We start from the raw sequence: 15,961 nt of genomic DNA, 5'->3' as shown, positions 1-15,961 counted from the left end.
AAATACTCCAATGTATCAATAGTTGTCCTGGATGGTGGTGGAATTCTGTACCCCCCTTTCTCTTTCTTGTATTTTCCACAATTAGCATATAACAATGTGATAGGGGACAAATCATTTTTAAAAATTTTCAAGAAAAGAGCGCTCTGAGAGCGTGGCACGAGATCAAATGTGTCACCAGGCTTGTCTACTCTCCTGTCATAGGACCACTTGGCTTTGCTCTCTGCTCCCACGGCCACCCCCAATCCAGCTGGGGTCCTCAGCATCCCAAGCCTGCTTCCCTTGATGCCTCCTGGCTGGTCAGCCCGTCTCCCTCCTGTCTTTTCTCTGTGCTGCCAACAGAAGAACTCATCTAAAACACGCCAGGTCGCTTCCCAGCCCCTCGGTCTCTTGTGTAAAGATCAGACCCCTTCCTTTTTCTGCATCAGCCGTCACCACACTCAGCGAGCATCAGGGTCACCTGCAGGGCTTGTCAAACACCCACTGCTGGGCTCTACCCCCGATGCCACTGGTTCAGGGACCACAGAGCACGGCCGCCTGCACCTCTCCTCTGTCCTCATAAACAAGGCCTGTCCAGCTTTCAAGCCCCTCTCAGGTTCCCCTTTTCCATGAGGCAGTTTCTGGAAACTTCGGCCAATATTGATCCCCTTTTCTCTTCCAGATCAGCCACAGCACTCAAAGCGGTCTGGTGGCCTCGAAGACGGGAGAGAGCACTGAGTGGCCGTCATGATGGGCAAGGGGGCACGTCATCATTTGCTGCCTCCCTCTATCGGACCTCAGGGCACACTCAGGGAGGGACACTTCTTCAGCGCCCCCATGCCACCCAGGGGGTGTTCTGCATGTACCAGGCAAACTGGGTGTGTTTCATTCACAGACACCCCAGTGACATTCACACACGGACTTCTAATGATTCACTCATTCATTCACTGGCAGACAAAAAACACTTAGGGAGGACCTACTGTGTGCCAGGATACACAAGATAAAAAGAACAAGAATTATAATAGCGTGGGTTACAGCAGAAAGGGCTCTGTGAGGAGCCCTTCCAACTGCAGCCCCGGAGACCGCTGCGCACACAAAACTGTGGCCTGAGAGGCAGGTGTTGGTGCCGCCGGTAAGCACACACAGGTGTGGACGCGCCCTTGTGCAGCCATGGGAAAGGCTTGACTGCCGGTCACAGGCTTCGTTGTCCCCCAGCTAAGCCACCCTGGAGTCAGGGACAGGATTTATGGGTAGATATTGTTAGGAGAACAGATGTCCAGGCAGGCGGGCAGAGCAACTGGGAACAGTGGTCGTGACTGTGCCAGCCTGCAACCCAGTGGAGGGAGGCAAGAAGACACCGCAGTGTCTGAGGAGCAGACCCCTACGCCGCTTCTTCGAACACCCGGGGCTCGAGACCCTTAGGCCCTCTGCCCAGCAAGACGCTCAGCAGGCTGAAGACACCGTGGACTCTGTAAGGCAGGTTCTGGCTTCTCCATGACCTTGGACAACGTTTACTTCCTTGTGCCCCAGTTCCACTATCTAATAATACCTTTTTAAAAAGTAAGTGAAGCCAAAAAACAAGATGATAGAGATCACCGTCGGAAGAATAAAAGGACAGATTAAAAACAAACAACAACAATGCCACTTTGTAAGAGGAAGTACAAGGAGATTGGGCAGGGGAGATCCATTGGCGCCTCAGTGTGGAAACCCTAAAGGTACTCGGGCATCCCTGAAGCCAGGATTCTCAGGTGGAGGGGTCTAGCAGGGTCTCAGGGAGCTTCTGAAAGGCAGAGGTCCAGGGCCCGCTACTGAACCAGAATCTCCTGCGGTGCACACAATCCTCGTCCCCCAAACCCCAAGCAAGTCAAAGAGGCTCAGGGGGTCTTTCCTGGTGGCGCAGTGGTTGAGAGTCCGCCTGCCGATGCAGGGGACACGGGTTCGTGCCCCGGTCCGGGAAGATCCCACATGCCGCGGAGCGGCTGGGCCCGTGAGCCATGGCCGCTGAGCCTGCGCGTCCGGAGCCTGCGCGTCCGGAGCCTGTGCTCCGCAACGGGAGAGGCCACAGCGGTGGGAGGCCCGCGTACCGCAAAAAAAAAAAAAAAAAAAAGAGGCTCAGGGGTATTCTGGGCCGCTCCCAGTGTATCTGGGATAGATAGACTATCTCAGAGGTGAACGGCAAATTATTATCTAAAAGAGGGGGAGGGAGGGACAGTGGCCGCAGGGAAAACATCAAGGGAGCTCAGAGACAAGCTGGAGGCGAGAAGCAACGTCAATATTGAGGTGCCCTTCCTTTCTGCTCCCCACTCCAGAAATCTGGTCCTGGAGAGGAGATAACCTCCTCTTCCCACAGGTTGACCAGTCCTCCAGGGACCTGCTGCTTCAGCCACGCGTGGCCGAGTCCTGGGCTGCTCCTTCCTCTGGCCACCATACCATCGCAGCACTTTTCCCTAGTCCTGAGCTCTTAACGCCTCGGCCCTAAGAGCCTCACCCTGACCAACTGCAATGTTAGGGTTCAGAACAGAGACCTCCTCCTCCAGGAAGCCTTCCCAGATGCACTCCTTGGCTCTCCCCCACACGGCCTGGGCGGCACCATCAAGACGGCAGTACTAGTCACATGATATCAAAGGTACCGATGTGCCAGGTGGTGGCCCTGGCCGAGCAGGCGTTTCTGGGTCGCATTCAGCTCTCTGTCCCCAACGCCTGGTTCAGTGCCCAGCATAAAGCAGGTAAGCAATACGTACACGCAGACCTCGTTTCACGGCCATTCACGTGATCGCACTTTACAGATGCTGAGTGTTTTACAAATTGAAGGTTTGTGGCAACCCTGCATCGAGCACGTCTACTGGTGCCATTTTTCCAGCAGCACTGGCTCAGTTTGTGTCTCGGTGTCACATTTTGGTAATTCTCACCATATTTCAAACTTTTTCATTATTATTATATTTGAGATGGTGATCTGTGATCAGTGATCTTTGATGTTACAACGGTGACTGACTGAAGGCTCAGATGATGGTTAGCATTTTTTTCTCAGTGAAGTATTTTTTAATTAAGGCATGTACATTGTTTTTTTAAAGACATAATGCTATTACACACTTAATAGACCACGGTATAGTGTAAACACAATTTTTATATGCACTAGGAAACCAAAAAACGTGTGTGACTCACTTTGCTGCGATATTCACTTTATTGTGGCGGTCTGGAACCGAACCTACAACATTTCTGAGGTCTGCCTGTACATTTATGCTGATCAGGAGAAAGGGAGGGGAGGAAATTTTAAATCAAACAACGGCACACTTTTCAAAACTCTAGGGAAATGATAGCAAATATTTTCTTTAGCGCTGCCTATGTGCCACAGAGAAGCCTGAGACACAGGGAGGGAAGGGCAGCCACGGTGGCAGAACTGGGTGAGAACCCAGGCAGTTTGGCTCCAGAGTCGCTGCTCTCAACCACTCTGCCATGGTACCTGTGGTTCAAAGGGAAAAGAGAAACGAGTAAAACCTGGAGAAAAGAGCTCCCCCTGCAGTCCTTGCTCCTGTGGCTTGGGGGTCACCCTTCGGACGAAGCAGAGATTCAGGCTGCTGCCCACGGGAGCAGAAGCAATTGGTGAAGGCCTCTCTCCGTGAGGTGCCAGGGACCCTGCTGCAGCCCCTGGGAGAGCCCGGGAGTTAGCAGTCCCAACTGGGAGCTCCCGGAGGTCAGTTTAGAAACAGGGACAGGGATGGTGCCATCCAGGGCCTTTTTGCTCTGGGCTAGTGAGAGGATGTCCCACCAGCCCAGAGGGCTTCATTCAGCACAGGCTATGAGGAGAAGCGGGGACCCTGGGTGGCATAAAAGTAGGCAGGAGAGGAAATGCACTCAGAGTTAACCGGAATGATTGAAAATGGACCACACGCCAGGCACTTGGTGACGTGCGTCCCCACGGGATTTAATTTTCACACCAACCCAGTGAGGCAGCTGCCAGTCTCCTCGTCTTGCCAACAGGAAACCCGGGCACTGTTCTGCTGGGACAAGAGAGGGCAGGGAGGCAAGCCTCCCAAATCAGGTGTGTTTGGCCAAGGCTGAGTGGATGTAAGGGTCTTTGGGTAAAGCATTAAGGCTACCTGCTCTTTGTTCTCTTTCTTAAAGGCAGACCAAATAAAATGGGATTTAGGTGAGACTCCAGAAGAAACTTTCTTGACTGTAAAGAGGTGTTAGAAAGAGCACTTCCCAGGAGAGACCCCTGAACAGCGCATCCCTCCAGAGAGTGCCTGTTCTGCAGCAGGAGACTGGACCGCCTGACCTCTATCACCACGAGAGCATCACCTGACGCACTCGGAGTTCCCCTCAGACATCTTGACTCCAGCTCCAGTCTCAAGGGAGGCTTTTGGACAACACAAATCTGAGGTTAAACACATCCTTTGCTAAATCTGACAAGCAGATGGGTGGAGAGTTCCGATATTGAAATGAAGCGTGGAGTTGGCGTATTTGATCAACAAGTAAGGCTGGCACGAGCGTGGTACTGAGTGATAAAAGCCTACTGTTTCTGTTGGATGACACAGCTTGTCGAGCCAGCAGTGGCCGAGATGACCACAGGAAGCGTGGCAGGCAAGCCGCTCAGGCAGAAAACTGCTCAGGAAGCCCGGTCCTGCGTGGGCCACCCTCGCCTACTTGCTACCGAGCTGCTGGGGGTCCGTGAGGACACAGAGCACATCTGCTGTCGCCCTGGGCTGCTCCGGCCAACACTTTTGCCTTGACCTGGAACAGCAGTCTCCCTGCCGTGATCAGCCCGGGAATGCAGGACACCCTGGGCAGGAGGAGGGGGCACCTGGGGGCCTGGATCACATGCAAAATGCTCAGTCTAGTCTAAAGAGAGGCTCCCAATTCTGAAGTTTCATTTCAAACCAGGCAACTCACTGGTTTGAGTCAAACACAGAATTTACTATTTACCATAGAACAATCATATGGCAATGATTTTGCAGTTTACCCAGATGTGGGGCTTCCTTAGGGTAAAAGGGGTCACAGTATCAAAGAGGTTCAAAAACCAAGGCCTGGAAAGGTTAAAGGCCTCATGCAGAGTTCCTACCAGAGGATCAGCAGGTGCCAGCTCTCCCACCAGCTTCCCGCCCCAAGTGGCCAGCATCTGCCTCTGTGCTGTGAGTACGGGGTGGGGGAGGGGGGCCCGAGGGGGCTGAGTGTCTATAAACCAAGGCGCACTCGCTCCACGCATGGCCTCGTGACGCACGAGGCTCCACCACACAGGCCAAGCCCAGGCACGGGTCCCCAGCTGGAGGACTGACTATGGCTCCCCCAACCTGGGAGCTCCAGGCCACTGCAAGTCTCCCTGTGCAGTTCCCACCTTCCCCTTTGATCCCAAAGAGGGGAAGAGGGTGGAGAGCAAGGAAACCTCCCCAGTCTGCAGGCATCAATTTGCCCAAAGCAAGGGCAACAGAAAGGCTGCGCCTGTTTCCATGGAGACACGATGGGCGAAGCAAAACAGAGCGAGAAACACAAACCATCACCACCTTCTGGGCCAGTGTGATCCATGTCGTCAGGCCAGAGCCCTGACAGGAAGACATCGGAAGGATTACAGGTAATCAGAAGGCAGCAGCCAAACCGGAAGCCCTTTCAGTAGGTAGAGAGGGAGGCGCACCACCCCCCCAGCCCCCAGGCCTACACATTAGCCTGGTCCCCACTCTTGAGAGAGACCCTGAACAAAAAAAACCCAAACTGAAGTCCGAAGTGAATCATTATTCACTTTACAAAAGGATTCTTTGCTTGACAAAGGGATTCCTTGAAAGGGCCAGAGCCCAAGGTAGACTGGAGCTTTGCTTTGTTTCATTATTTACTTCTGTGGGCCAGAGGAGGAGGAGGGGAAGGGAGTAACTTGCAGCTGGAAGTTTGTTAGAAAAGATGACAAAATTCCTACGGGGTGGAGACAAGACTGTGCTTCCAAAACATTTGCCGGGAGAGGCCCTCGAGAAATCGAGCCAGGACAGCTTTCAAACAGAAGGCAAGAGAGCCGAGTGCCCGTGGCCCGTCCCCCCGGGAAGGGCACAGCACAGCAGGCGGGCAGCAGAGTTTCCAACAGGTCCCCACGGGGTGGGGCCATCAGGCTGCGAGGAAAAGCAGGGAGCAGTAAGGGGCAGCCTTGTGCCCTGCGGCAGCAGGAAGGCAGGAGGCCAGCGGCTGGCTCAGCAAGTGGCAGGGGTGTCACCCTTTATCAGGTGACATTTATGAAGCATCTCTTTGCACGTGTTTGCCATCCTGGGGAGGCAAACTTGGAGAGTCTCAACCAGGCCTTCACTCCACTCGGTCTTTTTCATAATTCCTACGAGGAACAAGAAACAAGCGTAGCAACAGCAAGAATATTTCCTGAGCATGCTAACTAGCCACTGTCTCCTGTATCCCCTCAACCGCCCCATGAGGGAGACATTATTCTTATTCCCATTTACCCATGTGGAGACAGGCACAGAGAGGTAAGTAACTTGCCCAAGGTCATGCAGCTAGTAAATAGCAAAGCCAGGATTCAGATACAAGTTTGCCCAACTTCAAAGCCTGTGAACACTAGGCTAAACGCCTGCCACATCAGCCCATTTCACAGACAGAGATGCCGAGGAGGAGAGAATGCAAGCGAGTTGCACTGAAGCAGGGGATGGACTCTGAGGACCAGCTCTCCTGACACGCCCAAGGCTTGTTTGACTTGTGATACCTCCCCTGGGAAGGCCAGCCAGCTTTCTTGGTGGGGTGCGTGGACTGCTCTGTGGCCATTAAGTCACTCACCAGGTCTGGGCCTCAGTTTACCTCTCTGCCATTCATCAGTATAGTGTGAGTCCCCCACTACCTCGCTGAGAGAGAGGAACTGGGAAGAAACGTGGGGCAAGGTCCAGGGTTGTCATCAGGGAGCCCACGGGAGGAACAGGCTCAGTCCCAGCTCCAAAGATTCACAGAGATCCACAGGCTCTGGGTTGAGCGATGTGATGTTCACAGAGCAAAAGCCTAGGCAGCATCTCCAGGAGGCATCTGGTTCAATGGTCTGCCCATCAAGGTACACCTGGGAAACTCGGGGACTTCCTGACATGGTTGGCCTTCAGGGAATCAATTTCCAAAACCTCCACTTCCCCGTGGTGTCCTTCCACATACCAATGTGCTGGGAACCATCGGAACCCACCAGCTCTCTTTCGAGGTGGCCCTTCTCAACACTTCCCCGAAGAAAGGTCCATTCCCCCAGCCACCCAACTTTACCCTGGTGCTTTGCCCTGGTAAAAGCCACCAAACAAAGGGACAACTCAAGAATGCACGGACTTGGGCTTCCCTGGTGGCGCAGTGGTTGAGAGTCCGCCTGCCGATGCAGGGGACACAGGTTCGTGCCCCGGTCTGGGAAGATCCCACATGCCGCGGAGCGGCTGGGCCCGTGAGCCATGGCCGCTGGGCCTGCGCGTCCGGAGCCTGTGCTCTGCAACAGGAGAGGCCACAACAGTGAGGCCCACGTACCGCAAAAAAAAAAAAAAAAAAAAAGAATGCAGGGACTCCTGGGAGGAGTCTCCTGAGGATGGATATTGAGAAGGGAGCAGCCTTATTTTACCAAGACCTTCTCTAGCTTATCTACCCATCTGTTTATTTTAGAATTAGGAAGGAAGGAAGCTGACACAGGGACACCTGTTTAACACATTTATCTGAATCAAAAAACGGAGTCAGAGTTTTTCCAACACAAAGCATGATTTGGCTGATGGTCTAACAACGAGGTCCAGCTTTGCCAGTTTGGAATTACGGCAGACATTTTCCATAACTGTATGGGCTGAGTTTGCCGTTCTAGGCTTTGACAAAATAAGCCTGGAAATACGCTCTGCTTAAAGTTATGAGAAAAAAATTTTATATGTGAAGTTTTAAATGTGTAAGGAGATACAGTTTTTCAAAATTCTTTTGGCAGGTGTGGGAGCAAAAAAAGTTTGAAGCCTGTGTCTTTACTTCCCTGGAGCCACACTCAGAGGCTGTAGCTTCCACACCACCCACTGGGCCATGAGAGTAATAGGTTATCAAGAGAAGGCAGCTGCAGTGCATATGACAAGCATTCGACCTGGACCCAGGGTGTAAGTTTATTTCTGCTACTTCTTAGCTGTGTGGATCTGGTTAAGTCACCCAAACTCCCTGAGACCCAGCTTCCCCATAAGCAAATGGGAATAATACCATATGAGACATATTAAAAATCCTGATGTGGGGCTTCCCTGGTGGCACAGTTGTTAAGAATCCACCTGCCAATGCAGGAGACACGGGTTTGAGCCCTGGTCTGGGAAGATCCCATGTGCTGCAGAGCAACTAAGCCCGTGCGCCACACCTACTGAGCCTGCGCTGTAGAGCCCGTGAGCCACAACTACTGAAGCCCGCATGCCTAGAGTCCGTGCTCCGCAACAAGAGAAGCCACCGCAATGAGAAGACCACGCACCCAACGAAGAGTAGCCCCCGCTCGCCACAACTAGAGAAAGCCCGCGCGCAGCAACGAAGACCCAACACAGCCAAAAAAAAAAAAAAAAAAAAAATCCTGATGTGATGATGATAACATTAAATGAATAACAGAGAAGTGCACGGCACGAACAGCACCAAATAGTAGCCAACCAGCAAGTGTCTTCTGTTTGGCTTGGACAACTTGACGGTCTCTGTTTCCACATGGTACTAGTAACTGATATTTACTGAGCACTTACTATGTGCCAGGCACTGGACTAGGTGCTTCACAGGCCCCAGTTCATTTTGTCTTCACATCAATCCTATTGGTAAGGTGTCATTCTTATTCCTCGATTTATAAGCACAGAAAGCTTACACACTTGCCCAGCTCCGTCGGCTAGAGATTAAAGGCCCAGTGGGTCTGTTCAGTTCCAGAGCCCGTGCTCTAAACCCTCCCTATTCAAAGTGCGGCCTCCGACTGGCGGCATCTGTACCAACTGGGACCTTATTAGAAATGCAGGATCCCAGGGCCTACTCCATACCTACTGAATCAGAATCTGCATTCTAGCAAAATCTACGGTTGATTCCCATGCACATCCCTGTTGGAGAATCCCTGCTCTAGATCACCAGTCCAGCTGATTTACAACCTGGTTTTATCTTGCTGAAGGCAATATTAGAATGTTTGCTTTCTCCACACGTGCATATACACAGCTGGCAAGTAAAGCAAGCAAGGTGGTTAGGGGTTACAATAATCCATCAGTGACACATGCAAAAGGTATATTTTAAAAAGGGCTGGGAGGACTCACGTCAAACACTCATCAGTGGTTACCTCTGAGGAGTGGTAGGGGATGGGGAGAAGGGGTGGTGGAAGGGGGGCCATTTGTTTTATTTTTTTCATTTTTAATATTTATTTATTTATTTATTTATTTGGCGGCACCGGGTCCTTGTTGTGGCACGCAGGATCTTTAGTTACGGCATGCGGACTCTTAGTTGCAGCATGCGGGATCTAGCTCCCTGACCAGGGATCGATCCAGGGCCCCCTGCCTTGGGAGCATGGGGTCTTAGCCTCTGGACCACCAGGGAAGTCTCAGGCCATTTGTATTATTTGAAATTTTGAATAAAGAGAATGGAGTTGTTGATTGGTTACACAATTTTTCATAAAAAGCATGACAGTTCCCCGGGAGGCCAGGAAGGGGATCCCTAGGGAAGTGTTGGTAGAAGAAAAGGGTTGCTGGCCTTGTAGTCCTAAGACCTGGATGCAAGGCCAGGCTCTGCCCCTAATTTGCCTCGGGACAGCAGGGCTCTCACTTGGCATCTGTGGGCCTGTGTTTCCCCCACGATAGAGGGGGGTCGCCCCACGCACCCTTCCAAGCCCCACAGCATGGGTGCAGGGATCAACCGCGCAGCGCAATGCACCAGAGGCCTGTGTGAAGAACAGGGTGCTGTGTTTCTTGAGAGGAAAAGCGACGGAAGAAAGCAGTGAGACATTCCCCCTCACTCATTCCATTCCCCAAACGCAGACAGTCCATGACTTTATAAGGAAGACACACGCAGCAACCTGGATTTAGCGTCCGTGGGAGCCCCAGGCTGAGTTTCAAATCCTTATTCGAACTTAGAAGTTAGGTTTGGACGTGGTTCAAGACACAGAAAGAAAAAGGGCTGTTTCTCAGCATCTTGCCCATTCTCTTTGCTCCTCGCCGGGTTTCTCGGCAGGCTCAGGCCTCGGGGGTGCCATGCTGGGGCACAGATGCTCCCCTCTGCTGTGCCTTCCATGCCTCCCCACACACGGCCCCAGCCCCGGCACTGCCTCCCAGATGCTCTGAGGGTCCACAGTTCGGCTCACTCTGGCCAATGCCTTAGTTTCCCCACTTTTATCTTAGAACTGGAAAGAGCAGCAAGTCCTCCCCTAGCTTGTCTTGGGGGAGGGGTGGAGTCTGAGTCCACAGGGATAAAGGCACCCGCTCAAACCCACAAAGCTAGCTTAACATAAACAGAGCTGGGTCGGGTTCTCTGTGACCTTTGGAAATACCTCCTTGTCCTTAAGATTTTTCCATCATTCCTTTGCAACTTGTCCCCTCATTCTGAGAGACGCACAGATCTGAAGGATAAAAGCTGCTGTGCTTTTCCTCAAACTGAATGATCCTAAAACCACACAGTCTGAAGGTATCATTGAAACTGAGCCAGAAAAGAATCCCCTGTCAGATTTTCCAATGAGAACCAGGCCCTTCGAAACCATTATGAGCTTCAGCTACAGTGAAGTAATGGCAAAAGAAGCCTCCACGCAGGCAGTTCCAGCCCTAACATACTTACGTGGCCTCAGGCACCTATCTTCACCTCTCCGAGCCTCAGTTTTCTCATATGCAAGACAGTGAGAGAACCGGCACCTTTCGGGTTTAAAAAGAAGATTCTAGATAAGAATAAAGCCTTTCATGCAGAGTAGGAGCTCAGTAAATAGCAACTATTACCATCATAATCATCTCATTCAGGACTATCCATCCCAAAGACAGGGGTCTGTCTAAATCAGTTCTCCACTCCTGTCACACACTAGAATCACCTAAGGAAAGTTTTTTCCTTTTTTAAAAATACCAGTGCCCAGATCTTATCCCCAGTGACTCTGATTCAGTGGTGTGGACTAGGCCCGAGGGAATCAGTACATTTTTTACAGCTCTCCAGGTGATTCTAATGTGCACCTGTGACTCTAAATGTGACTCTAACTGTGCTCTAAATCCTTGCTTCTCAACCTTTAATGTGCACACAAATCTCCTAGGGGTCTTGCTAAAATGCAAGTTCTGACTCAGTAGGGTCAGCATGAGGCCTGAGATTCTGCATTTTCAACTAGCCCCCAGGTGATGCCAGTGTAACTGCTTCACGGTCTCAGGAGGAATGGGACCCAAAACTCAAGGTCTTGGGCAGATGGCTGGCAAGTTTATAAGATTCTTCTCTGGAAGTCTCAAAGGCTGGCTCTGTCTAGCCAAGCTAGAGCTCACTGCCTCCTGGAAGTAGACAGTCAACTATATGCCCTCAGACTGGGGCACAAGGACCCAGAACCGAGTTTGTCGTCAGATGACTCTCTCTTTGGCTTCATGGTGTTGTTTTCTGGCGGTGGTGGGTGAGGCAGGTAGGGGTGATCTAGCAAGAGCCTGCAGACAAGCGTGGCCACAAAGGAACACCAGCAAGTTAATCATGACACTGCGCCCTGCATTCCTGTGGAGTTGCCTTCTCAACACCGTCTAAGACAAAAGCCAGAAGGAAAGGGTCCTAGTTACTTTCACTCAGATTGGCGGGGTGTAGGAGGGCATGGCCCGACCTGGCACCGTGTCCCATCCAGAAGAAGCTGAAAACAACTGCACCTCTGGTCAGCCTGCCTCCTCTGATCAGCCAAGCAGGAAAGCTTCCTGCCTGGAGCTGGCTAGGTAAGTGCACAGTTGAAGGGACTCCAGGGAAACATGAGCTGGGAAGGGGCTGGACGGGCAAGTCGCTCCGGCTTTGAGGGTCGTGCATTCTGTGACCCTAAACAACATCAACAACCCAACACTGACTGGGCACCTATTATGTGCCAGAGAATTTTACAGAAATACTCTAATTTGATCCTCACGTCAACTTTGCAAGTCAGGCATCACTGCTTTCATTGTACAGATGAGGAGACTGAGGCTCAGTGGATAAGTAATGGAACTTACAGAGGACAGAGTCAGGATCGGAAGCCAAGCTCAAAACTTAAATCTCTAGATGCCTCAACTTACCCTTTCACAAGAAAGGGAAAAGGGTATAAATCAACAGAACTGAAAGTGGCTTTGGGTCTCCAAGGACAAAGGCTGATGCTTGTTAGCATTGTTATTAATCATCATCCTCATCAGAAGTGTAGTTAAGAGATACTGGGAGGGCTTCCCTGGTGGCGCAGTGGTTGAGAATCCGCCTGCCGATGCAGGGGACACAGGTTCGTGCCCCGGTCTGGGAAGATCCCACATGCCGTGGAGCGGCTGGGGCCGTGAGCCATGGCTGCTAAGCCTGTGTGTCCGGAGCCTGTGCTCCGCAGCAGGAGAGGCCACAACAGTGAGAGGCCCGCATACCGCAAAAAAAAAAAAAAAAAAGAGAGAGATACTGGGAGAAAAGGTTGGTGTCTGTCCTGACATTCAGGTGTCTAAGCCCAGACCCCTGCGGTCCCCAGGCCCTTGAGGGGAGGGTGAAATGCACCTGACGACTCCAGGGTGAGTACAGGAGCCTTCAGGGGAAGGCCCGGCTGTGGGATACAGCTAGGGTCCAAAAACCCAACAGCTCAAGGAAGGACACAGAGCTGAGGCACAGCTCCATGTTCCCGGCACCTGGGCCACCGTGCCAGGCCCAAGGCTGGAAATGAAACTCAACTTATGTGCCCATGGGTCCTGAGGGCCAACCTGAACCTGTGCTCCACCGCCTCACCCCTGCATAAGTCGTGGAGGCTTCCTGAAACAGCCAGGGGCCGTTCAAGGACTACGGCACCAAGGGCCAAAGAGGCCATGCTGGGAGCCTCCGTCCCACTGGGCCCCAGGCCCCTCCTCCCAGCACCCTGGCAGCTCTGGATTAATATTACACCCACACAACCCCTACAGTGGCTCCTGACCATCCCGCTCCGTGAAGTTCTGAGGCTTAAAATAAAGACAAACTGGAGGTGGGGGGGAACAGCAACAACAACAGGGGATGCCCAAGGAAGCAACAGTGTAGCCAGTGAAAATGTTTTAAAACCACACCATTTCACTAAGAATGCTCATTCTACAGTGTTACATGAAAAAGCCACATACAGAAGTATGTAATCAGTAGGATTACAACTAATTTTTTTAAGAATCTCTGCACATTAAAATAAAGAGCAGAGGGAAATACAATCAAATGTTACTGGTGGCACCATTTAAATGATCAGAATGATCATTTTTGTTGGAAATTAAGCATTTTCCAGTTTTTCTGGAAAGTAATATAGAATGTAAACTACACAGGGGCCAAAGGAGCACATTGGTTTTTTTTAATTGAAGGACACTTGATTTACAAGAGGAGCACATTCTGACTAAAGTCCGTGTGTCTGAGGAGTCAGGATGAAGACTTGCAGAGAGGGCACAGCCCAGGCGAGGCAGCTCACAGCAATGAGATGGAACAGGCACGTCTGCAGTCCAAGGCCACGGGGCTATGGTGCTCAGGCCTGGGCCAGCGGGCCAGTGGGGGACCCTTCCCAAGGGGCTGGAATTCTCCAGGGAACATAATAGAAAGCCCCTTAACCCCTGAAGTGCTCTAAAGGACTCTGGTGAACGGTGCCACTGAAGGCGTGCAGTTGGGTGCCCTGCCCCGCGCTGGGGGCAGCAGACAGCTGCCACTGCAGGCTCCAGTGTCCCTCGAGACTCCCGCCGAGGAGGATTCCTGCCTGTGCTGCGAAGCCCCACCAGCACAAGGACAGAAGAGAGCTGAGCTTCACCATATGGGGCTCAGGAGCCTCCTGGGAATGCCGGCTGGAGGGGGAATGGCAGGTCCCTAAGCCCTGTGCAAATGTGAAGGAGGGAAGAGGTTTAAAGTGAAGGAACAGCACCAGCTGTCGCCAAAACAACACTAATTACAGGGGCTGTGCCGCCTGAACCAGGCTGGGTTCTGCAAGCAAAGATCCTCCCAGGGGCCTGGCAGTCACCCAGCCGCCTGTGCTTTGCTGCCTTGTGGATGGGCTGCAGGCCTGTCACCCAGTTGGGCAGGGAAGCCCAGGTCCAGAAAGCGGCTTCCACAGGTCCTGCTTACTGAGACGTCTCCATCACAGGGTCAGTTGCCTGGGCTGCGGGCCAGGGCCAGGAGACAGTGGAATGTGGACAGGACTAGAGAAGCTCCTTCTCTGGAGTTTTTTTTTTCTTTTCTTTTTTTTTTTTTTTGGCTGCGTTGGGTCTTCGTTGCTGCTCGCGGGCTTTCTCTAGTTGCAGCGAGCAGGGGTCACTCTTCATTGCAGTGCGCGGGCTTCTCATTGTGGTGGCTTCTCTTGTTGCATGCTCTAGGCATGCAGGCTTCAGTAGTTGTGGCTCGTGGGCTCAGCAGTTGCGGCTCACGGGCTCTAGAGTGCAGGCTCAGTAGCTGTGGCATGCGGGCTTCAGTAGTTGTGGCTCGCGGGCTCTAGAGCGCAGGCTCAGTAGTTGTGGCACACGGGCTTAGCTGCTCCGTGGCGTGTGGGATCTTCCCGGATCAGGGCTCAAACCCATGTCCCCTGCGTTGGCAGGAGGATTCTTAACCACTGCACCACCAGGGAAGCCCTCTGGAGCTTTTAAAGACCTAAGTATCTGGAATAGCAACAGTAAAATAGGAAAAAAAGATGTCCTCGTCCCTTGAAGCTGGGGGAGGGGCAGAGTCCAGCGGAGAGACCAGAAATGCCAGTTCTCAGGGGCCCCTCACTCGCAGCTCACAGCGCATCACGGCAAGGAGCGCAAGTGCACCATCACTGACGGGGCGGGGCGGGGGTGGGCCCCAGACATCCTCCTGCCCAAGGCGTTTCTGCTGAGACCCTGGGGTGGACTGAAAAAGGCCCACACTCAGGAAGCCAAGGAGGTAGGAAGCGCCCGGGTCCAGACCCGGGTTTTGTCCCTGTTCTGTGGCTTCCTAGCCATGGGGCTGGTGCCAAGCCGCTTCACTCCCCTAAATTAGGTGTAAGCTAATTGAGGAGGTACCCATCCTCGCTAATGCATCAAAACGTGTGCGGATCCACGAGAAATGCATGCGATGGTATTTCTAAGACTATCAAATTCTAAACAAATGGAAGGTGTCATTATGACTAGTGGCGTCATTATAAAGCGGGGGCATTTTGCTTCTCTCTCATGACAACATGCAAATTAGAAGCAAAAACAGACACATGCCTTGTTTTCCAAGCCCTTCACCCACACACTCTAAAACAGGACTGGATGGGGCAGCCTCAGGAACATAGGATGGGGCTCCTGAACCGGAGGGGAAAGGGAAAGGGAGAAAGGAGTAAACAAAACCAGCGAGACTAGGGAAGAAGAAGGTTAGAACCCAGATTCTGGCCTCCTGGGAACGAGCCCCGCGTCCCTGGGAAAGAGGCCGAGATGAAAGAGAGGCACAGCTGGGGGAGAAGAGGCCGTGAGAACAGGATGCGATTGTTCACCAGGACAGGCTAGGCAGCAACCCCGGCTTTGTGCGTTGATGTAATTAAGGCCCGGTAGGTGGGGGCCGAGGTTTGGAATCCTTTAGCTCCTCGCTATTCTCCCGGGACAGCTGAGCCCGAACGTGGGGCTGGAACTGGGGGTGGCTCAGCTAAAAGGGGGCAGCGGCCCAGGTGGCCAGAGGCGAAGCCCTCACACCTGCCGGAGAGGCACTTCCTTCTCCCCAGTACTGTCCCCAGGAGTTCCCTGAAGGCCGGCCTCTGCCCTGACCCCAGTTAACACTCCCACTAATTGCTGGGGCTGCGAGAGCCCAAAAGCCCAGGGAGCAAAAGAGCCAGAGTTAATTAAGGAGAGAAAAAAAAGCCTGCTTCTCTGTTCTTCCTTCCCCTCCTCCTCCCTGCTCCTCTGGGTCGGGCGTCTAGTTTCAGGGAAGCTCCAGAGGCAGGGATCTTCAGCCTGGAGCCAAA

At 52.5% G+C, this 15,961-nt stretch overlaps 1 protein-coding gene across 3 annotated transcripts in view; it reads right to left on the bottom strand.

The window, feature by feature from the left end:
• CUEDC1 (CUE domain containing 1) overlaps positions 1-15,961 on the bottom strand; it is a 74,889-nt gene that overhangs the window by 39,195 nt on the left and 19,733 nt on the right. Inside the window, exon 2 of one of the 3 annotated variants that reach the window (XM_060082168.1) lies at positions 10,699-10,772. The exons of the other annotated variants lie outside the window; for them this stretch is intronic. The gene's annotated coding sequence lies outside the window, so the exon portion shown is untranslated. The remainder of the gene's footprint in view (positions 1-10,698; positions 10,773-15,961) is intronic. 3 annotated transcript variants of the gene reach the window in all.

The sequence above is a fragment of the Mesoplodon densirostris genome, chromosome 18 (assembly GCF_025265405.1).
Source record: "Mesoplodon densirostris isolate mMesDen1 chromosome 18, mMesDen1 primary haplotype, whole genome shotgun sequence".
Classification (NCBI taxonomy): Eukaryota; Metazoa; Chordata; class Mammalia; order Artiodactyla; family Ziphiidae; genus Mesoplodon; species Mesoplodon densirostris.
Note: the sequence above shows the minus strand (reverse complement) of the source record. Positions and strands in the feature narration are given on the sequence as shown.